Source organism: Hemitrygon akajei, unplaced genomic scaffold (assembly GCF_048418815.1).
Source record: "Hemitrygon akajei unplaced genomic scaffold, sHemAka1.3 Scf000058, whole genome shotgun sequence".
NCBI classification, from domain to species: Eukaryota; Metazoa; Chordata; class Chondrichthyes; order Myliobatiformes; family Dasyatidae; genus Hemitrygon; species Hemitrygon akajei.
The window spans coordinates 841,169-864,651 of record NW_027331944.1 but is presented as its reverse complement, the minus strand read 5'-3'; the positions used below and the strand labels follow the sequence as shown (position 1 = coordinate 864,651).

Below are 23,483 nucleotides of genomic sequence, written 5' to 3'. Positions count from 1 at the left end.
TCTGACTGGCGATTGTTGATTGTCGTCGTCTTGTTTACACTTTGGTCGCTCTGCAGGACAGCTCCTCCTGCTGGTGAGGCTCTAAATTTCACAACAAGCAGACAGTGAGTCAGAGAGTACGACTACTTTGCAAATATGACAGTATTTCCATCCCCTGTAGCATTTGGCATGGGGACCAAACATTCCCTGTTAGTAACCACGTCCACACCATATCTGTCCACTGATACCTGGGGCATCTGCTGACAGAGTCACAGAGCAATACAATTCAAATTCAGAGCGTTCAGCCCAACGAGACAATGCCAACCACAGTGCCCACTGAGATGGTCACAATTTCCTGTGATGGGGCCATCTCCCTTCTGGCCTCTTCACTCCATCTACACACCCCAACTGCTTTTTGAATTATGCAACCGCACCTGCCTCATTCACTTCCTCTGGCTGTTTCCTCCACATGATCCCCAACATCTGCATGAATCCGCTACTGATCAGATTGGCTTTGCAATCTCTTTACCAGCCCCTGTCCATTTAGATCCCCTAGATGCTACGATAATCTTCTCTGTGAACAGCAACTACTAATGTTGTGCATTCTGCAAACTTACCTGTCAAGTAATCCTTGTGCAACCGCATCCAAAGACCATGGAGCGGCTGATAATACAGAATCTGAGGCCACAAACCAGGCACGCCCAGGATCCTCTTCAGTTTGCGTATAAGGAGAAGGTAGGAGTGGAGGATGCTATCACGTATTTGCTGCACAAATCACTCTCTCACCTAGATGGGGTCAGTTGTGCTGTGAGGATTACATTCCTTGACTTCTCTAGTGCCTTTAACACCATCCAGCCCAAGATCTTAAAGCACAAACTAACGGAGATGGGAGTAGACTCTCACATGGTGAGTTGGATAGTGGACTACTTGACAGATAGACCTCAGTATGTGCGGTTGGGAGACTGTAGGTCTGACACGGTGGTCAGCAGCACAGGAGCGCCGCAGGGAACCGTACTCTCTCCGGTCCTGTTCACCCTGTACACATCAGACTTCCAATATAACTCGGAGTCCTGCCATGTGCAGAAGTTCGCTGATGACACGGCCATCGTGGGGTGTGTCAGGAATGGACAGGAGGAAGAGTATAGGAAACTGATACAGGACTTTGTGATATGGTGCAACTCAAACTACCTGCGTCTCAATATCACCAAGACCAAGGAGATGGTGGTGGACTTTAGGAGATCTAGACCTCATATGGAGCCAGTGATCATTAATGGAGAATGTGTGGAGCAGGTTAAGACCTACAAGTATCTGGGAGTACAGTTAGACGAGAAGCTAGACTGGACTGCCAACATAGATGCCTTGTGCAGGAAGGCACAGAGTCGACTATACTTCCTTAGAAGGTTGGCGTCATTCAATGTCTGTAGTGAGATGCTGAAGATGTTCTATAGGTCAGTTGTGGAGAGCGCCCTCTTCTTTGTGGTGGCGTGTTGGGGAGGAAGCATTAAGAAGAGGGATGCCTCACGTCTTAATAAGCTGGTAAGGAAGGCTGGCTCTGTCGTGGGCAAAGTACTGGAGAGTTTAACATCGGTAGCTGAGCGAAGGGCGCTGAGTAGGCTACGGTCAATTATGGAAAACTCTGAACATCCTCTACACAGCACCATCCAGAGACAGAGAAGCAGTTTCAGCGACAGGTTACTATCGATGCAATGCTCCTCAGACAGGATGAAGAGGTCAATACTCCCCAATGCCATTAGGCTTTACAATTCAACCGCCAGGACTTAAGAACTTTTTAAAAGCTATTATTAATGCTTTTTGAGATAGTGATTTAGATGCATATCATATTTTTTTACTGAGTTAAGTATTGTATGTAATTAGTTTTGCTACAACAAGTGTATGGGACATTGGAAAAAAGTTGAATTTCCCCATGGGGATGAATAAAGTATCTATCTATCTATCTATCTAAATCATTGCTATAAAATAACAAATGTCAAAGGTCCCAACTTGTAGCCTCATGGCACACCGTTAATTACTCGCCTCCATTGCGAGGAGAAATCTTCAACCACCACTCTTTTCTTGCTACCTTGAAGCAAATTCTACTATCACTACAATACGACACACTTGGAGCTTCTAAGAAAGGGATGAAATTGTCAATGCATTTTAAAATGATTATAACGTAACAAGGAAACATCAGAACTGACCAAAAGCTACTTCAGATGATGCAGGACCTTCAAATGAGCAAACACTCAGAGAATGTGAGTGACTGTAAAGAGCTGGGCTTCTGAAAGCACATTACCAGACCTCGAGTGATTGCAACTTGGTCTGACCGAGGCATTCCACCTAATTTTTACCTTCCTTTGTAAAGATATGCAATGTTTACAGGACCAGTGTTCGAGTGAATGAGACTCACCAAACTTTCTCCTGACTGAATCAGTGAAAACTCTGAGTCAGAGGGTTCTCTTCAGTTGGTACTCTCAGTCCTCGGGCTGGTTCACTTGTCGCTGTTCCCTCGTTCTCATTCGTGGCTTCTTTCCAGCTGTGGGCTTTTCTTCCAATAAATCTCTCACCGCATGTCTAACTTTAACCAAAGAGATAATGAAGCACATTAACAATACAAAGGAGAAAAAAATATTTCTGCTCAATTTTTTCAAAAGCGAATCTCACTGAAATTTAAACACTGAAGACAAATAAAAGGATCTCATGGAACAAATCTGTAATTGTCCCTCACACGTCACAAATCCTGATACGGGATACGAAGGACTCATCATTCATTCATGATAAGATATCAGAGCAGAATGAAGTGATTCAGTCCATCGAGTCTCCTCCATCATTCAATCATGGTTGATTTTTTTTTCGCCCCAATGCCATTTTCCTGCGTCCTCTTATAAGGTGCTGGAAACTCGGTACAGCAGATTGCATCTGTGGAACAAGACACTGTGGAAGACCCAGTATCAGAACTGGGATTATCCAGGATGATGCGTGATATGCTGAACGCTTAATTGCGCAATTTGGCCCAGATCACATCCTTGCTCATACCTATAATGGGGGAGGTACTACACACAGTGTTCTGAAAAGGTAGTAAAAGTGATTATCGGGGCATTAATAGTGATCTTTCGAGAAACGAAAACGAAAAGCTCTTGAATTTATAGTAAATGGACCGTCTAGTTATTCGCTGCTCAGAATTAGTTCTGTATTGTTAAGCACCTGAGCATCATTGCCTCACAGTACGCTCCCACGGACAAGGCGAAATTATTATTAATTTTTCTTGCGTTATTCATTACTATTTCCTAGATACCAGAGAGGCTCCCGGTGAAACTGTTTTGTCCACTCTATTGACTTTTAACATCTCCTCTATAACAGGAAGCACGATAATGTACCATATTCAATCGTGATTAATATGCATAGAATGTAACGTGGTTCGGTCTCCAATGTTCCCTCTAATTACTATTTTTGCAGCTACATGGATCAACCATTGCTCTGAGCCGGGAATTTTCACACGGACTGAGAAAAGCACAACATCGTAGATGTGTCCTCTTTTGTAAAATGCATCTATGAATATTTTAGGATAAAGACAGACAAGAGAAAAAAAATTATTTTGATTTTAATTACTAATTAAAGGACAGGATAAAAATGCAGTACAACAAAGAAAAACGTTCAGGTTTCATAAACGTTTATCCGGCAGTGTTTAATTCCATCTGCGCTGCAACAAAGGCTCCGTTCGTGGGAGCATTTTGGTTATGCAGACTAAAGGCTAACAATTACACCAGTGCCCAAGAAGAGCAGTGTGAGTTGCATTAATGACTATCGTCCACAGCAATAACAGTTACCATGAGGAAATGCTTTGAGAGGTTTGCGATGGCTAGAATTAGCTCTTCTCTCAGCAAGGACCTGGGCCCACTGTAATTTACCTGTATCCACAATAGGTCACAATGCAATCTCATCCGCTCCTCACACGGCTTTGGATTACCTTGACAATATGAATACTTACATCAGAATGCTGTTTCTCAACCAGAGCTCAGCGTGTAATGCAATTATTCCTACAGTTCTGATCAAAAGGCTCGAACCGCTGGCCTTTCTACCTCCCTCTGCAACCGGGTCCTCAATTTCCTCAACAGAAAACCACAATCTGTGCGGTTTGGATGTAACGCCTGCACATCACCATCGATACTGGTGCGCCTCAAGGATATGTGCTTTGCCCACTGCCCTACTCTCTCTGCACCCATGGCTGTGCGGTTTGGCACTGCTCAAATGCCAGTGACAAATTTGCTAATGACACCACTATTGTTGGCAGATTTTCAGATGGTGAGTAGAAGGCAAACAGGAGCGAGATATATCACCTGGATGAGTGGTGTTGCAGCAACAAACTTGCACTCAATATCGGTAAGACCAATGTTCTAATTGTGGACTTCTGAATGGGTGAAATGAGGTCACACACACACAACAATCATCATTGTTTGGTCAGCAGTGGAAAGAGTGAGCAACTTCATGTCCCTGTGTGTCAGCATCTCTGAGGATCTATCCAGGGCCCAGCATATCGATGCAGTTACAAAGAATGCACGGCAGCCGTTATATTTCATTGGGAGTTTGATGGGATTTGGGATGTGACCAAAGACTAGCAGATTTCTACAGTTCTACTGTAAAAATTGTTCTAACTGTCTGCACGTTGCTTCATATGGTAGGGTGGGGGAAGTGATGAAGCTACTGCACAGGATCGAAATACTCTGAGGGAAGTTGTCAATTCAGTCAGCTCCATCATGGGCAGTAGCCTTCATAGCATCCAGGACATCGTCATGGAGCGATGCCTCAAAATGGCGGCATCAGTCATTAGGGATCTGCTTCACCAAGGAGATGCCCTCTTCTCATTGGTATCACCAGGAAGGTGGTACAGGAGATTGAAGGCACACACTCAACTTGTTAGGAACCACTTCCTTCCCTCTGCCATCCCATTTCTGAATTGACATGGAACCCATGAACCTACTTCACTGAATTCATTTTTGCAATAATTATTTAACTTTTAGTAACAGATATTTACTGTAATGCAGTTTTTTCTCTACTATTATATATTGCATTGTACTCTGCCACAAAGCCAACAACATTCACTACGTATGCCTGTGATATGACACATCCTCCTGATGACTCTTCGGGGATTAATTCCGATTGAGTCCATCGGGCTGAAGATCCACTTCCCATGTTCTTCTCTGTTCCCCAATAACAAACTGTCCAGCTGGACGGCCAAAGATCAGATCCTCATCCCTGGGACAATAACAGCCATCGTGAGCCAGTAATGCCGCTGTTCCACTTGTCAGTGATGGGAAACCATCTTTATCGTTTCACTTTCCAGAGAGCCGGACTCTGGGCATTGCCGATTTGGGGCTGTGTTCACAGGGATATCCGAGGCTTTTTGAAACAGACTCGTTCCCACTGCCCTGAGAGGACACTTGCAGTGTGGATGGTCCTGCAGCAGCCCTGGGGTAATCAGATCCTAGACTCAGACAATGGGCAACAGCACAGCTACACAAAGTCTCTACACACCCCCTCCCCCCCATTTCCTAACTTTTATGGTTCGTTTCTCCCCAGAGCAGTGAAAGTATGATGTGCAAGAATGTTGTTGGTCAGTTATCAGACTGGAACAACGTGACACTTACTGCTCTGGGAGAGAGAACAGTTAATTTACTGAATTAAAAATATATCGTTCAGTACAATGTAGCAAGACATTCGGCAGAGTCCCACCTGGGAGATTAGTCAAGAAGGTTTGGCATTCTGAATGAGGTGGTAAATTGGTTTGGACATTGGTTTTGCGGGAGAAGCCAGTAAGTGGTGGAAGATGGTTTGGCTCTCTGACTGGAGACCAGTGACTCGTGGGGTGCAGTGGGGATCGGTGCTAGGTTCATTGTTGCTTATCATCTCGGTCAACGCTCTGGATGATTTAATTACTGCAATAGTTGTTTTTTGTTCAACAGTAGGTTATTTGCCGTGGTCCGTACTTATTAACTTAGTTTACAGTAACTCTGTAGTCAGAGCTTTTCTTGTGCACAGACCAGGCAGAAATTGGCCACTCAGCCCATCGAGCCTGCTGCCCCACACAGTGAAATCATGGTGTTCGCTCTGCAATGCCGCCTGTCGCTTTCTGTAACTGGTCACCCCACCTCCAATGTTTGTTATGTACCGAGACCTTGAACAGAATCAACGTCTTTTCTTTTAAAGGGCGTTGAGGAAATCAGCTCGAAACACCAACAATAAACACAGTCATGTGAAAAACGACATGCATTCATCTGAAGTCACAAGTTTTAGAAACAGAAGCCGTGTTGACTAAACATCTTTTTGCACACTTGCTTTGGAATCGTAACCCCTGATTCAGGAACTGTTTTTAACCTTGACATGAATTGTGGAGAATCTCAACCGTGCAGACAGGATAATGCAAGAACACAAATACCACGACCGCCAGAAGAGACAAAATAGAGCGAATAACTTATTCCAATACACACAAAATGCCGGAAGAGCTCAGCAGGCCAGGCAGCATCTGGGAAAGGAGTCTTGCCGAAGGGTTTCGGCCCAAAACGTCATCTGTTCACTCTTTTCCCAGATGCTGTCGGGCCTGCTGAGTTTCTCCAACATTTTGTGTGTGTTGTTCCAGCATCTGCAAATGTTCTCTTGTTTGCAAGTAACTTCTTGATCACTGATCCAAAACACGGGTAACGTGTCAACTGGAGGTAAAGATCAGAAATAAAGAACAGAAGCTGAATTCACCTTAATTCACTAAGAACATTTAGTCTCCCTGTGGGTATATTTTCAAGTCGTTTTCTTCTAGTTTCACACCAGACCATCAGACGAGGGTCAGTTAGTAACTATGGGGGAGGGGCCGATGTTGCTGCTCTGTGAGACTCACAGTGCAATTTTCTGTGTGCAAGCTGCTGCCTGTCTGCAGGGCAAATTCTGACACGCAGGCATTCCTCGGAGCAGGGAGCGGCTTCTCTGCTGAAAACCAACAAACTACTTCAACATTTCGCGCTCACCTTCAACTGTGAACAAAGCTAATTTAACACTGAATTTAAATATTTCTGTAACAGGAAAAAACATTTAAACACCGATGATATAGAAAGGAGCTCAGTACATCAGACTACGTCTCTGAAAGGACAAATGGTGGAAGACCCAGTTCCAGAACTGAGACTGTCCAAGATGCTGCCGATCTGCTGAGCGTCTCCAGTATTTTCCCTTCCTTACTTTAAATTTCCTGCAACTGTGGTATTTTCTCCCTCTTCATTTTAATGCACAGATAGTAACAGATTGCCACCCTGAACTGTAAATGCCACCCCACCCCAACCACTCTGTTAGTTCTGAGTTCATTCTGACCCTGGTGTAATACATCCCACACAGTCAATGCTCACAGCATCCTTTCCTCCCACTATCACTCTGTTACATTTGCTCCCGAGGCCACTGTCTCTACACTGAGAGGCGGTGACCACAGAGCGATAAAAACTGCAACACTTGCTGCAGCTCTGACGGGCCGTTACCCTGGAAACAGAGGAAGTGGCTCACTGAAAATAACCGAAAAAGGAAATAACAAACTCAACATCAGATGCTGTGAGTTCCGTTATGACAAAGATTAACAGTGCAGCCATTTTGTAACGGTGAATCTAAAATTGAAATGGTTGCTTTTACCCTGCCACGGTTTGTGTCCAACTAAACCTCTGGTATTCCTAGCGAACAATAACTAACTAACTAACTAAGCAAATAAATAAATAAATAAATACATACATAAACAGACAGACAGGCACACAAATAAATAAATAAACAAACAAACAAACAAACAAGCAAAGAAACAAACAAACAAACAGACAGGCACACAAATAAATACATAAATAGAAAGGTGCAATACTAAACTTCACAATGAAGAAAAGTTTAGAAGAGACATTGCTGAAATATATCATTGCGGCATTGGGATACAGGCTGGACAAACATGGAGGAAGGCGGTTTATATATATATCATTGAGCTGGTGGCATACAGACTGGACAGAGATTGAACAAGATGGTTGATATATATCATTGAGGTGGTGGGATACAGACTGGACAGAGATTGAACAAGATGGTTGATATATATCATTGAGCTGGTGGGATACAGGCAGGACAGAGATTGAACAAGATGGTTGATATATATCATTGAGGTGGTGGGACACAGGCTGGACAGAGGTTGAACAAGAAGGTTGATATATATCATTGAGGTGGTGGGATACAGACTGGACAGAGGTTGAACAAGCTGGTTGATATATATCATTGAGTTGGTGGGATACAGGCTGGACAAAGGTTGAACAAGATGGTTGATATATACCATTGAGGTGGTGGGATACAGACTGGACAGAGGTTGAACAAGATGGTTTATATATATCATTGAGGTGGTGGGATACAGGCTGGACAGAGTTTGAACAAGATGGTTGATATATATCATTGAGGTGGTTGGATACAGACTGGACAGAGGTTGAACAAGCTGGTTGATATATATCATTGAGGTGGTGGGATACAGGCTGGACAGAGGTTGAAAGAGATGGTTGATATATATCATTGAAGTGGTGGGATACAGGCTGGGCAGAGGTTGAACAAGATGGTTGATATATATCATTGACGTGGTGGGATACAGACTGGACAGAGGTTGAAAGAGATGGTTGATATATATCATTGAGGTAGTGGGATACAGGCTGGACAGAGGTTGAACAAGATGGTTGATATATATCGTTGAGGTAGTGAGATACAGGCTGGACAGAGGTTGAACAAGATGGTTGATATATATCATTGAGGTGGTGGGATACAGACTGGACAGAGGTTGAACAAGATGGTTGATATATATCATTGACGTGGTGGGATACAGAAAGGACAGAGGTTGAAAGAGATGGTTGATATATATCATTGAGGTAGTGGGATACAGGCTGGACAGAGGTTGAACAAGATGGTTGATATATATCGTTGAGGTAGTGAGATACAGGCTGGACAGAGGTTGAACAAGATGGTTGATATATATCATTGAGGTGGTGGGATACAGACTGGACAGAGGTTGAACAAGATGGTTGATATATATCATTGAGGTGGTGGGATACAGGCTGGACAGAGGTTGAACAAGATGGTTGATATATATCATTGAGGTGGTGGGATACAGACTGGACAGAGGTTGAACAAGATGGTTGATATATATCATTGAGATGATGGGATACAGACTGGACAGAGATAGAACAAGATGGGCAGGAATGAGACGATGGAACCAGGTGGGAGATGGAATCAAGTGCACTCTCTGATGGTAGTCCAGTAATACAATGATACTGAAATAGTAATACACATTACTAGATAACAAATTCCAATATAACAAAACCAGAACAAACAATAAGAGCTTTGATTTTTGTCCTTTTCAACTCTACACACTTTATCAATGCACCGCAGAAAGTATCCCATCCCGATACTTCACATCTTCATACGGCTACTGCTCTTCCTGTAACTGAATGAAATAGCGGAGAACTGTGGACACAGCAGAGTACATCATAGAAACCAACCTCCCCTCCATGGACTCTTGTCTATACTTCCCACTGACTCAGTAAAGCAGCCAACATAATGAAAGATCCCCACAACCCTGAACATTCTCATTTCTCACCCTCCCATCGGGTCGAAGATAAAATAGTACAGAAACATGCCACCGGGCTCAAGGACGGTGTCCATTCTGCTGTTATAAGCGAACAGCGTGATGAGTGGACTCCTGCCCTCACAGTCTAAATCGATGTGACCTTGCACCACATATCTACCTGCACTGCACTTTCTCTGTAACCAGAATGATTTGTTTTACCTCAATGTACTGCTGCAATGTATTGATCTGTGTGGAGAATACCGGAGACACGATTTTCACTTTACCTCTGTACAAAATAAAGATTCTCCATTTCAATCGTGTGGAAATATTAGACAGCCTGAGTTGCCCCTTTGGAAATTCTGGAGGGAGTGTACACATTTCCGGGAAACCCAGATAAATGAACAAGACTTAATTCTCGCGTTAATGGGGCCAGATATCGGGAAACACTGTCAGTATTTCGGCAAGTCATAGCAATGGACAGAAGTTGGAAATAAACTTCCCAATCCCCCGAGAGGACGTGAGAGATCTGGATCTCACTGTCCTGTCTGAACGGGGAAAGATGAAACTTCTCATACACGTGGAGCTGTGTCCCGAGGGTGCGATTGCTTAATTTAACCCTCTGTCTGCAAGAACACAACAGGCCGAACGGCCGCTTCCAGTGTGCTGGAAATATGTAAAACAATTATCGACCCCAGGCGTCGATCCAGGTGAAGTTTGGATCCGATACCGGGCCGGGTGACAGAGTAAAGTTCCCCAGGTACATCTTAATGGATGGGTTCAGTCTCGGCATCACCACCTCATCCCGCTCCTGGGACTAGAACACCAGGGGCTGAGCATCGGCTCATCTCAGGCGGTTCGGTGTGAAGGTCACATAACCCGGACCGACCACGACCGGTTGTATCCAGGAAGCGGGACGAGGCCGCCAGTTCGAGAAAGTTAACGGGACTTTCTGCCCAACATGAGGTTCCCCGCCCCTGGGATCGACTTCAGTACTCACCGATGGGAAATTGTCGGTTGCGTTCAACCCCAGTGACCGGCCTCAATACTGACCGATGAGAACTTCATCAATTTGTCCGGAGAGCAGCGAGATCCGTCCGCCGGCTCCCCACAGACGATCAGCTTCAACAGAGAACGGAAAGAAAACCCCCGCCCATCCGGAGACTGTGAGAGCGGGGGCGGGGCCTCGGAAGCGAAAACCTGAGATGCTGCATATCTGCGTTTGAAATGGGAGCGAGAAGCCGGTGACTCTGCTCCTCGCCCCTCACACGCTGCCCGACCTACCTGCCGCATTCCCCACATTATTCCATATTTACACCAGCTACATTTTTATTGTTCCCCTCTGTATCTTCCCCGTCCCCATGGCTCCATCTCCCGGTTCTCAGAGTTAAGGGTTCGATTCCCATCCCGGTCCGACATACAATTCCCACCCGAAAAGGAATTGTGCAGGTTTCATTGAAATTACTTCTTTGTTTATAAACACTCTTTTTCTATTCACATTCCTCCGGAGCCTCACTGGACAGGAACACTGAAACATCAAGTGAAAAACAGCAGGAGGAGGCCATTCAGCCCCTCTAACCATCAACAAGATGGCGGCTGCTCTCCCATCTCAGCCACATGTTTCTGTCCGATCCTCATTTCCTCCATCCCTTCCGTCTCCACACATCTGCCGGCCTTTGGTTTTTTGTGTGAAGACGATCACTAAGGTGTTGCTCCTCCACCCTGAGGGCGGTCTGATCGAAACGTCGGAATGGGAATCAGAATTAAAACGTCTGGCCGCTGCAATGTCCCCCTTGTGGCAGATGATGCAGAGATGCTAAACAAAAACCGTCTCCCAGTTTATGGCGGGTCTCACCAATGTGGAGGAGGCCGCATCGGGAGCACGGGGTACAATAGATGACCCCAGCAATAGATTCGCAGATGAAGCGTTGCCTCATCAGGAAGGACTGCTTTGTGTCTCTGAATGGAGGTGAGGGAGGAGGGGTACGGCAGGTGTAGCACTTAGGCTTATGCAGGGATAAGTATCTGGAAGAAGATTAGTGGGGAGGGATGAATGAACAAGGGGATTGTGGAGGGAGTGATCCTTGTTGAACCCTGTTTGTGACATCCTAAACAGATTTGCATGAATGCAATCCCTACATTCATTAGTTATCACTTTCCTGCGATAGAAACGTTATATATTCCATACAGTGAATGCTCAAGGCATCCGGGCCTCCACACCGGCTCCTGAGGTCACTGAGGGGCGGTGACCAGAGAGCGATAAATATGTTCAACACTCTGGAGCTCTGCTGGGCTATTACCCTGGTGATGGAGGAACTGGCTCAGCAGAGCTAACTGAAAATAGGAAGTAAGGAATTCAGCTTCACATGTTCTGTTTCATGATTTTATGAACATTTGGAGAGGCATAACATGATCAGGAATAGTCAGCTTGGCTTTGTCAAGGGCAGCTCGTGCCTTACCGGCCTGATTGAATTTTCTGAGGGTGTGACTGAACACATTTATGGAGGTAGAGCAGTTGATGTAGTGTATATGGATTTCAGCAAGGCACTTGATAAGGTACCCCATGCAAGGCTTATTAAGAAAGTAAGGAGGCATGGGATCCAAGCGGACTTTGCTTTGTGGATTCAGAAATGGCTTTGCCCACAGAACGCAAAATTGTTTGTAGATGGGTCATATTCTGCCTGGACGTCGCTGACTAGTGCTGTTCCTCAGGGATCTGTTCTGGCACCACTTCTCTTCGTCAGTTTTATAAAGGACCTGGATGAGGAAGTGGAGGGATAGGTGAGTACATTTACTGATGACACAAAGGTTAGGGGCATTGTGGATAGTGTGGAGGGCTGTCGAGGTTATAGCAGGACCCCGAATGGAAGCGAAACTGGGCTGAGAAGTGGAAGATGGAGTCTGACCCAGATAAGTGTGAGGTGGTTCACTTTAGAAGGTAAATATGATGGCAGAATATAGTATGAATTGTAAGACTCTTGGCAGTGTGGAGGATCAGAGGGATCTTGGGGTCTGAGTTCATAGGACACTCAAAAATTCTGCGCAGCCTGACTGTGTGGTTCAGAAGGCATACGGTGTATTGGCCTTCATCAACCTTGTGATTGAGTTCAAGTGCCAAGAGGTAATGTTACTGCTATATAGGACCCTGGTTAGACCCCACTTGGAGTACTGTGCTTGGAGTGCAGTTCTGGTCGCCTCACTACAGGAAGGGTGTGGAAGCGATAGAAAGGGTGCAGAGGAGATTTACAAGGATTTATCTGGATTGGGGAGCATGCCTTATGAGAATAGGATGAGTGAACTTGGCCTTTTCTCCTTGGAGCGACGGAGGATGAGAGGTGACCTGATAGAGGTGTATAAGATGATGAGAGGCATAGATCGTGTGGATAGTCAGAGGCTTTTTCCTCAGGGCTGAAATGGCTAACACGAGAGGGCACAGTTTTAAGATGCTTAGGAGAAGTTACAGAGGCAATGTCAGGGGTAAGTGTTTTTACGCAGAGAGTGGTGAGTGCGTGGAATGGGCTGCCGGCGACGATGGTGGAGGCGGATACAACAGGGCCTTTTAAGAGACTTTTGGATAGGTACATGGAGATAAAAAGAAGAGGGCTGATGGGTAACCCTAGGAAATTTCTAAAGTATGTTCATGTTTGGGAGAGCACTGTTGGACGAAGAGCCTGTGTATTATGCTATGGGTTCTCTATGTTTCTCTGGTTCTATGTTCTCAGTTCATTCCACACAGCCAATGCTCACAGCATCCTTTCCTCCCACTATTATTCTGTTACATTTGCTCCCGAGGCCACTGTCTGTACGCAGAGAGGCGTTGACCACAGAGCGATAAAAAAAAAATGTGCAACACTTCTTGCAGCTCTGGTGGGCCGTTACCCTGGAAACGGAGGAAGTGGCTCACCGAAAATAACCGAAAAGGGAAATAACAAACTCAACATCGTATGCTGTGAGTATAATTTTGAAAAAGGTTAACACTGCAGCCATTTTGAAATGAAGAATCTAAAATTGTAAAGTCTGCTTTTAACATGCTGTATTTAATAATCCTCTGATAGTTCTGGCTAACAAAAAATGACAATAGTTAGCGATCAATAATATATTAACCTCTGCCGGAAATATATCCAGTGACAGCCCCAATCACCATCTGTTGCAACAAACTCCACAGATAGACCACTCTTTGGCTGGAGAAGTTTCTCTCAGTTTTAAAGGGAAGCTTGATTATTCCGAGGCTGTCCTCTCAGACCCCAGACTCTCCGTCTGATGGAAACATCCTCCACGTGTCCACTGTCTCCAGGCTGTTCAGTATTCTGTGGGTTTAAATAAGATCCCGTCCACCTCTGTACTTCTGAACTCAATAGAGTACAAGCTCAGAGCCATCAAATGCTTGTCATACGAGCGGTGGTTGATACGTTTGTGGCCCAAGGTAGAAGGAGTCCATTTTAGAAAACCCAGCACGTTTATTTTTCAACATAGTCCCCGCCTACATTTACACGCTTAGTCCAGCGGTCGTGGAGCAAACGGATCCCTTCTTTGCAGAATTCGACAACTTGGACCTCCAGAGTTGGTCGAGAGTAAGAGTGATTGATAAGTTCATGGCCTAAGGTAGAAGGAGACGGGTTATACAGCTCTCGTTACATGCACATTCAGATCAACTCTTTGAGTGATTATACATAAAGTTTGAAGTTAATAACTCATCTCCTTCCAGTACAGGCCACAGACTTATCAATCACCCTCGTACAGAAACCCTCTCGTTCCTGAGATTACTCTTGTGAACCACGTGAGCCACAGTTGTACTGAACACATCTGCTTCATTTCCAACGATTGACAGGCAGGAGACAATGAGGGGGGATTTCCAAACACAGTTTGAACACCAAACTCAGGGTCTATTTCTACTGTTGCAAACACGGTACAGCCCGTTTACTCACAGCCTCTCACTGTGAGGGATGGGATGGTAACTCATCCTCTCCTCGGTATAGCAGTCATTTCTTCCAAAGAAACTCCCGAAACAAACATCTGAGCCCAGAACAGAAATACTGGCTCAACACCTCATAAACCTGGGCAGCTTGAACCCCGGGTCCATTGTACTTGGATCTAAAACTGTAATATCTCAGGACCTAACCTCACAGCGTCACACAGATGAATCTGCCACTCACCGACCCCCGAATCCTCACACATCGTCCCCGCATCTCACACTGCGTGGTGTAATCAGAAATTTCCCCATAGCCAATGCCCAGCACCCCGAGGCTTTTGATTCATTGTGAAAGGAGGAACATCCAGCCCCCATCTGTGGAAGTACTGACCTGGGTCAAATCCCCGATACTGATAGCTACATAGGCCCAGTGTTTCCCAGGGTTACAGCTCAAGCAGCAACTCGCCCAGGACTCCTTGTTGCCAGTAATATGCTGCTGTGTCTCGGCCATTCAGACTTCAAACACCAACACTCCGACATCAACCTGTGTCAGAACGGGAACCTGATGAACCTCTGACTGGGCCAGAGATCGGGCTGGAAAACCTGGGCGCGGGGCAACAGCAGGCGGGTATAATGTTACCCATTGTCTCCACCAGATAAACTGAACACATTTTATCATTATGCTATTGTTAAATGAGATCTTGCCCAGCACAATTGCCCGTCACATTTCCTGCAGGCTAATAGGAATAAAACATTTTAAATGTAAAATTGAAAGTCATGTGTTGGAAACTCGGTACATCAGATTGGATGTGTGGAAAGAGAAACTGTGGAAGACCCAGTATCTGAACCGGGACTGTCCAAGGCGCTGCCCGATCTGCTGAAGATTTTCACCATTTTCTCTTTTTACTTTAAATGATGCACAACTATTAACTGATTACACGATATTTGTGACAGTCCGAACAAATTAGCACAAATGTAATACCAATATTCATTAGTTTTCTCGTCAATCCAATACAGGGATAATGCAGTCAATGCTCACAACATCCATCCCACCCCACTAACAATCTGTATTCTCTGCTTCCAACCCTCCTTCCGACAACGATTAATACAGCAGACATTTTAACTTTGAAGCTAAAATCGCAATGGCTGTCTTTAACTTACTACGTGCTGTATTCAATAAACCCTCCGGTAGTTCCAGGTAACAAACACCGATTTCAGTATCAACTCAGTGAGTCAAAAATACGTCATAATGAAGACAATGGCAGAAGAGAGATTGTTGATATATAATCGTTAATGGGATACAGGCAGGACAGATGTTGACCAAGATGGTGTATATATATATATCTTTGAGGTGGTGGGATACAGGCTGGACAATGGTTGACCAAGATAGTTACACTTAAATCCTTCATATACTTGAGTAAAAATCTTTACATTTCCGTCTAAATATGCAAAGTGCAATTTATAGTACTTTATAATAAATAGTATGTTCAACAATAGAACATAAAATACGATTTTGTCAGCATGAATTAATCATTCTCATAGCCTGGTGGAAGAAGCTGTCCCGGATCCTGTTGATGTCCTGGCTTTCATGTTGCGGAAACACGAGGAAATCTACAGATGCTGGAAATTCAAACAGCACACACAAAATGCTGGTGGAGCACAACAGGCCAGGTGGCATCTATAAGGCGAAGCACTGTCCACGTTTCTGACCGAAACCCTTCGTCAGGACTAACAGAAAGGTAAGATATTAAGGGATTTTAAAGTAAGAGGGGGAGGGGAATGCGAAATGATAGGAGAAGACCGGAGGGGGTGGGATGAAGCTAAGAGCTGGAAAGGTGATTTGTGAAAGTGATACCGAGCTGGAGAAGGGAAAGGATCATGGTTTCGGGAGGCCTAGGGAGAAAGAAAGCGGGGGGGGGGGGACACCAGAGGGAGATGGAGAACAGGCAAACAACTAAATATGTCAGGGATGGGGTAAGAAGGGGAGGAGGGGCATTAACGGAAGTTAGAGAAGTCAATGCTCATGCTATCATATTGGAGGCTACCCAGCCGGTATATAAGGTGTTGATCCTCCAACCTGAGTGGGGCTTCATCTTGACAGTAGAGGAGGCCATGGATAGACATATCAGAATGGGAATGGGACGTGGAATTAAAATGTGTGGCCACTGGGAGATCCTGCTTTCTCTGGCAGACCGAGCGTAGGTGTTCAGCGAAATGGTCTCCCAGTCTGCGTCGGGTCTCACCAATATATAAAAGGCCACACCGGGAGCACCGGACGCAGTATACCACACCAGCCGACGCACAGGTGAAGTGTCGCCTCACCTGGAAGGACTATCTGGGGCCCTGAATGGTGGTGAGGGAGGAAGTGTAAGGGCAGGTGTAGCACTTGTTCCGTTTCTAAGGATAAATGCCAGGAGGGAGATCGGCGGGAAGGGATGAGGGTACGAATGGACAAGGGAGTCGCGTAGGGAGCAATCCCTGCGAAAAGTAGAAAGTGGGTGGGGGGGGGGAGGAAAGATGTGCTTGGTAGTGGGATCCCGTTGGAGGTGGCGGAAGTTACGAAGAATTATACGTTGGACTTGGAGGCTGGTGGCGTGGTTGGTGAGGACGAGGGGAACCCTATCCCGAGTGGGGTGGCGGGTGGATGGGGTGAGGGCTGATGTGCGGGAAATGGGAGAGATGCGTTTGAGAGCAGAGTTGATGGTGGAAGAAAGGAAACCTTTTTGTTTAAAAAACGAAGACATCTCCTTCGTCCTGGAATGAAAAGCCTCATCCTGAGAGCAGTTGCGGCGGAGACGGAAGAATTGTGAGAAGGAGATAGCATTTTTGCAAGAGACAGGGTGGGAAGAGGAACAGTCCAGGTAGCTGTGAGAGTCTGTAGGCCTATAGTAGATATCAGCAGATAAGTCGTCTCCAGAGATGGAGACAGAAAGATCAAGAAAGGGGAGGGAGGTGTCGGAAATGGACCAGGTAAATTTGAGGGCAGGGTGAAAGTTGGAGGCAAAGTTAATGAAGTCAACGAGCTCAGCATGCGTGCAGGAGGCAGACCCAATGCAGTCGTCGAAGTAGCGAAGGAAAAGAGGGACACGGAAACCCGTATAGGCTTGGAACATGGACTGTTCCACAAAGCCAACAAAAAGGCAGGCATAACTGGGACCCATGCGGGTGCCCATGGCTACACCCTTGGTTTGGCGAAAGTGGGAGGAGCCAAAGGAGAAACTACACTGGACGTCCATGGTTCCTCTGGCAGTTTGTCCTTTGGTCTGTATAACCCGTGTTAGTATGGAGAGCGGGATTTTACACCATATTCCAGGTACAATCACAACAAAACACAAATAATTGTCACTCAGCCCGACCCTCCGGCAGTTTGTTCTTTGGTCTGTATAACCCGTGTTAGTATGGAGAGCGGGATTTTACGCCATATTTCAGGTACAATCTCAACAAAACCCAAATAATTGTTACGGTAATTACCACACTTAAACACAAGAAAGCTTGCAAACGCTGGAAATCCAAAGCAATACACGAAAAATGTTGAAGGAATTCAGCACAACAGGCAGTATCCGTGGAAAAGAGTAGACCGTTCGTCATTTTGGGCAAAGAGCCTTCTTCATTACTGATGCGGGAGGGGGAAGATATCTGAATAAAAAGGTAAGTGAGGGGTAAGAGGCGAGCTGGGAGGTGATAGGTGGTCAAGGGCTGAGGATGAAAGAATCGGAGAGTTGTCAATAGGAGAAAGGGAAGGAGGGGACCTGGGAGCAATAACAGGCTGGTGAGCAGAAATGAAAGTTCAGAGTAGGGAATAGAGAAGTTTTTTGGTGTGGGGGGGGGATTTGTTTACTGGAAGGAGAATTCAATATTCATACAATCAGGTTGGAGGATACCCAGATGGAATATAAGCTGTTGCTCCTCCACCCTGAGGACGGTCTCATCTCGGCACAAGAGGATGCCGTTGATCGAGATCTCTGAATGGGAATCAGAATTAAAATGCAAACACAAGGAAATCTGCAGATGCTGGAAATTCAAACAACACACACAAAATGCTGGTGGAACACAGCAGGCCGGGCAGCATCTATAAGGAGAAGCACTGTTGACGTTTCGGGCCGAGACCCTTCGTCAGGACTAACTGAAAGGGAAGATAGTAAGATATCCCGTAGTGAAACAGTCCACCATGGACTGTGCCTGCAATTCCTGTGTGACTGGTAAAGCAGGCACAACATAACCTCACAACCCGGGACAGTCTGACATCCCACTTGGGTAGGAGTTTAACAAAATGGAAAACACTGCAACCAGGCTTAAGGACGGTTTCCATTCTGTTGTTATAAGCAAAATGAACGGTGGCCAGCAAGATAAGGAGGACTTTAACCTCACAATATAACTTGAACCACATGTCTACCTGCCCTGCAATTTCTCTGAAATAATAATGGACAAGCTGGGCCGAAAGTAATTTTTTTAAAAAGGTGCGAAGAGACGTGGGAATGCTTGTGTAGTTTTCCTGCAGGTTCATTTACAGTCCGAGCCGGCCGTGAAGAAGGCAAATGCGATATTTGCAATCAATTCAAGAGGATTGTAATATAAAAGGAAGGATGTGCTGTTGAGAATTTATGAAGTCCTGATGAGGCAACACATAGAAACATAGAAAAATAGAAAAGTTACAGCACAATACAGGCCCTTCGGCCCACGAAGCTGTGCCCAACATGTACCTTCGAACGACCCAGGCTTTACCAAAAGTCCTCTATTTTCCTAAGCTCCATGCCCCCCTGCAGGAGTCTCTTAAATAACCGTATCGTTTCCGCGTCCACCACCGCTGCCGGCAGCCCATTCCACGCACTCACCACTCTGTGCAAAAAACTTACCCCTGACATCTCTTCTGTACCCACTTCCAAGCACCTGAAAACTATGTTCTCTCGTTCTCGCCGTTTCAGCCCTGGGGAAAAGCCTCTGACCATCCACACGATCAAGGCCTCTCTTTATCTTGTACACGTCTATCAGGGCACCTCTCGTCCTCCATCGCTCCAAGGAGAAAAGGCCGAGTTCACTCAAGCTATTCTCATAAGGCATGCTCCCCAATCCAAGCATCATCCTTGCAAATCTCCTCTACACCCTTTCTGTGGTCTCCACGTACTTCCCATAGTGACGCGATCAGAATTTAGCACAGTACTCCATGTGGGTCAGACTAGGGTCCTATATAGCTGCAACATTAGCTGTCGGCTCCTAAATTCAATTCCACGATTAATGAAGGCCAATCCACCGTACGCCTTCTGAACCACAAAGACAACCTGCGTAGCAGCTTTGAGTGTCCTATGGACTCGGATCCCAAGATCCCGCTGATCTAGCACACTGCCAAGAGTCTTACTATTAATGCTAAATTCTGCCATCATATTTGACCTACTAAAATGAAACACCTCGCACTTATCTGGGTTGAACTCCATCTGCCAGTTCTCAGCCCAGTTTTGCATCCTATCCAAATCCCGTTGTAACCTCTGACAGCTCTCCACACTATCCATAACACACCCAACCTTTGTGTCATCAGCACATTTGCTAATCTATCCCTCTAATTCCTCACCAAGGTCATTTATAAAAATCACAAAGAGTAGGTGTCCCAGAACAGATCCCTGAGGCACACCACTGTCACCGGCCTCCATGTAGAATATGACCCGTCTACAACCACTCTTTGCCTCCTGTGGGCAAGCCACTTCTGGATCCACAAAGCAATGTCTCCTTGGATCCCATGCCATCTTACTTTCTCATTACGCCTTGCATGGGTACCTTATCAAATGTTTTGCTAAAATCCATACATACTACATCTGCGGCTCTATTTTAGTCAATATGTTTAGTCACATCCTCAGAAAAATTCAATCAGGCGCGTAAGGCACAACCTGTTTTTGACAAAGCCATGCTGACTATTCCTAATCATATTTTACCTCTCCAAATGTTCATAAATACTGCCTCTCAGGATCCTCTCCATCAACATGCCAACCACTGAAGTCAGACTCACTAGCTTATAATTTCCCGAGCTATCCTTGAAAAGGGAACAACATCTGTAACCCTACAATCCTCCGGAACCTCTCCCGTCCTCATTGATGATGCAAAGATCATTGCCAGAGGCTCAGCAATCTCCTCCCCCGCTTCCCACAGGAACCTGGGCTACATCCAGTCCGGTCCCGGTGACTTATCCATCTTGATACTTTGTAAAAGATCCAGCACATCCCCTTTCTTAATATCTACATTCTCAAGTTTTTCCGACCAGTGCGATCACCCTTGCCATCGCCAAGATCATTATACGCGGTGAATACTGAAGAAAAGTATTCATTAAGTACCTCTGCTATCTCGTCCGGTTCCATACACGCATTTCCACTGTCACACTTGATTGGTCCTATTCTCTCAAGTGTTATCCTCTTGTTCTTCACATGCTTGTAGAATGCCCTGGGTATTTCCTTAATCCTGCCCGTCAAGGCCCTCGAATGGCCCCTCCTGGCTCTTCTAAGTTCCTTACTGTTAGTCCTCTAATCTTCTCGATGACTAACATTACCTAGCTCTCTGAACCTTCTGGAAGTTTTTGTATGATTTGGCCATATTCACTCGCAAAATAAATTCCTGCTCACCACTTTCTAATAGGGCACCCCTCTATTCTGATGTAGGATCATTTGCTTGTAGACGATCCCACCAGAGGAACCATTATCTCCACATCCACTCTATCAAGTCTTTTCACCATTCGATAGGTTTTAGTAAGGTCACTCCTCATTTTCCTGAATTGCAGTGAATACAGGCTCAGAGCCCTAAAGCTCTGTTCATATGACAAGCCATTCATTTCCGTGAACAACCTTTGAACCCTCTACAGTTTCAGCACATTCCTTTCGAAGTTAAGAGGCCTAAACCTGCTCAGAACACTCCAAGTGCTTTATAAAGTTTCAACATTACATCCTTGCTTTTATATTCTATTCATCTTGGGATGAATGCGAACATCGCATTTGCCTTCCTCATCACAGACTCAACCTGCAAATTAACCTTTAGGGAATCCTGCACAAGGATCCCCAAGTCCATTGGCACCACAGTTTTCTTTTGTATTTAGAAAATATCTTGAGACTTTCATTTCGTCTACCGAAGTGCACGACTATACACTTCTCCAAACTGTATTCCATTTCTTTGCCCATTTTCCTAATCTGTCAATGTCCTTCTGTAGCCTTTCTAATTCTTCGAAACCTCATGCCCCTCCCCTATGTTCATACTATCTGCAAACATCGCAACAAAGCCACCGATTCCATTGTCCAAATCATTAACATATGACGTCAAAGAATCGGTCCCAAAACAGACACCGGAGGAGTATCACTAGTCACTGGGAGCAATCCAGAAAATGATTATTTTATTCCCAGGCTTTGCCCCTTTCCAATCAACAACTGCTTTATCCATGTCAGAATCTTTCTTGTAATACTATGATCTCGCAGCTTGTTAAACAACCTTATGTGTGGCAGCGTAACAAAGACTTTCTGAGAATCCAAATACACAGCATCAACCGATTCTCCTTTGTCTATCAGGCTTATTATTTCTTCAAAGAACTCAATCAGATTTGTCAGGCATGATTTTCCCTTGAGGAATCGTGTCCGCTGCGGCCTATTTTATGACGGGTCTCCAAATACCCTGAGACGACATCCTTAATCACCGGCTCCTATACCTTCCTAAACACTGAGGTCAGACAAACGGACAGATGGGTTCGCTTCGTTCCCATTCCTTTCTTGAAGAGTGAAGTAACATTTGCAATTTTCCAGTCTCCTCGAACCATTACAGAAGCTAGTGATCCTTGAAAGAACTTTATTGACTGGACTGCCAACACAGATGCCTTGTGCAGGAAGGCACAGAGTCGAATGTACTTCCTAAGAAGGTTGGCGTCATTCAATGTCTGTGGTGAGATGCTGAAGATGTTCTATAGGTCAGTTGTGGAGAGCGCCCTCTTCTTTGTGGTGGCGTCCTTTGGGGAGGAAGCATTAAGAAGAGGGACGCCTCACGTCTTAATAAGCTGGTAAGGAAGGCGGGCTCTGTCGTGGGCAAAGTACTGGAGAGTTTAACATCGGTAGCTGAGCGAAGGGCGCTGAGTAGGCTACGGTCAATTATGGATAACTCTGAACATCCTCTACATAGCACCATCCAGAGACAGAGAAGCAGTTTCAGTGACAGGTTACTATCGATGCAATGCTCCTCAGACAGGATGAAGAGGTCAATACTCCCCAATGCCATTAGGCTTTACAATTCTACCGCCAGGACTTAAGAACTTTTTAAAAGCTATTATTAATGCTTTTTGAGATGGTGATTTAGATGCATATCATATTTTTTTACTGAGTTAAGTATTGTATGTAATTAGCTTTGCTACAACAAGTGTATGGGACATTGGAAAAAAAGTTGAATTTCCCCATGGGGATGAATAAAGTATCTATCTATCTATCTATCTATCTATCTGATGTCTCATGATCTCTTGAGCCACCACTTTTAAAATTCTGGGGTACACGCCACCTAGTCCAGGTGACATATCTAAATCCTGACCGTTCGTTGTATCCAGTTTACGGAACATGTGCTTGCTCTCTTGATGTGAGTATAGATTGATAAATCTCCAGGGCCTGACAACATATTCCCTGGAAGCATTTGGGACGCTAGTATTGAAACTGCGTGAATGCTGGCAGAGACATACAAAATGGTCATAGCTACAGATGATGTGCCAGCCGACCAGAAGAGAGCTAAATTTTCTCATTTGTGTGGGAAAGGTACGGTAAAAGAACATAGAACAATACAGCACACTACAGCTATTCGGCCCACAATGTTGTGCCGACCCTTAAGCCCTGCCTCCCATATAACCCTTCACCTTAAATTCCTTCATATACCTGTCTCGTCGACTCGTAAACTTCACTAGTGTTTCTGCCTCCACCACTGAATCAGGCAGTGCATTCCACTCACCAACCACTCTGAGTAAAAAACCTTCCTCTAATATCCACCTTGAATTTTCCTCCCATTACC

The 23,483-nt window shown here is 45.2% G+C and overlaps 2 long non-coding RNA genes across 2 annotated transcripts in view; one reads left to right on the top strand and one right to left on the bottom strand.

Annotated features, from left to right (window-relative positions):
- The window catches only part of LOC140721639 (uncharacterized), a 212,207-nt gene that overhangs the window by 110,334 nt on the left and 78,390 nt on the right, over positions 1–23,483 (top strand). The gene's annotated exons all lie outside the window — the stretch shown is intronic.
- LOC140721640 (uncharacterized) overlaps positions 18–23,483 on the bottom strand; it is an 801,766-nt gene continuing 778,300 nt past the window's right edge. The window contains exons 2-3 of the long non-coding RNA XR_012097421.1: positions 2,387–2,554; positions 18–81 (exon numbers count right to left, since the gene is read on the bottom strand). This is a non-coding gene — a long non-coding RNA (uncharacterized lncRNA). The remainder of the gene's footprint in view (positions 82–2,386; positions 2,555–23,483) is intronic.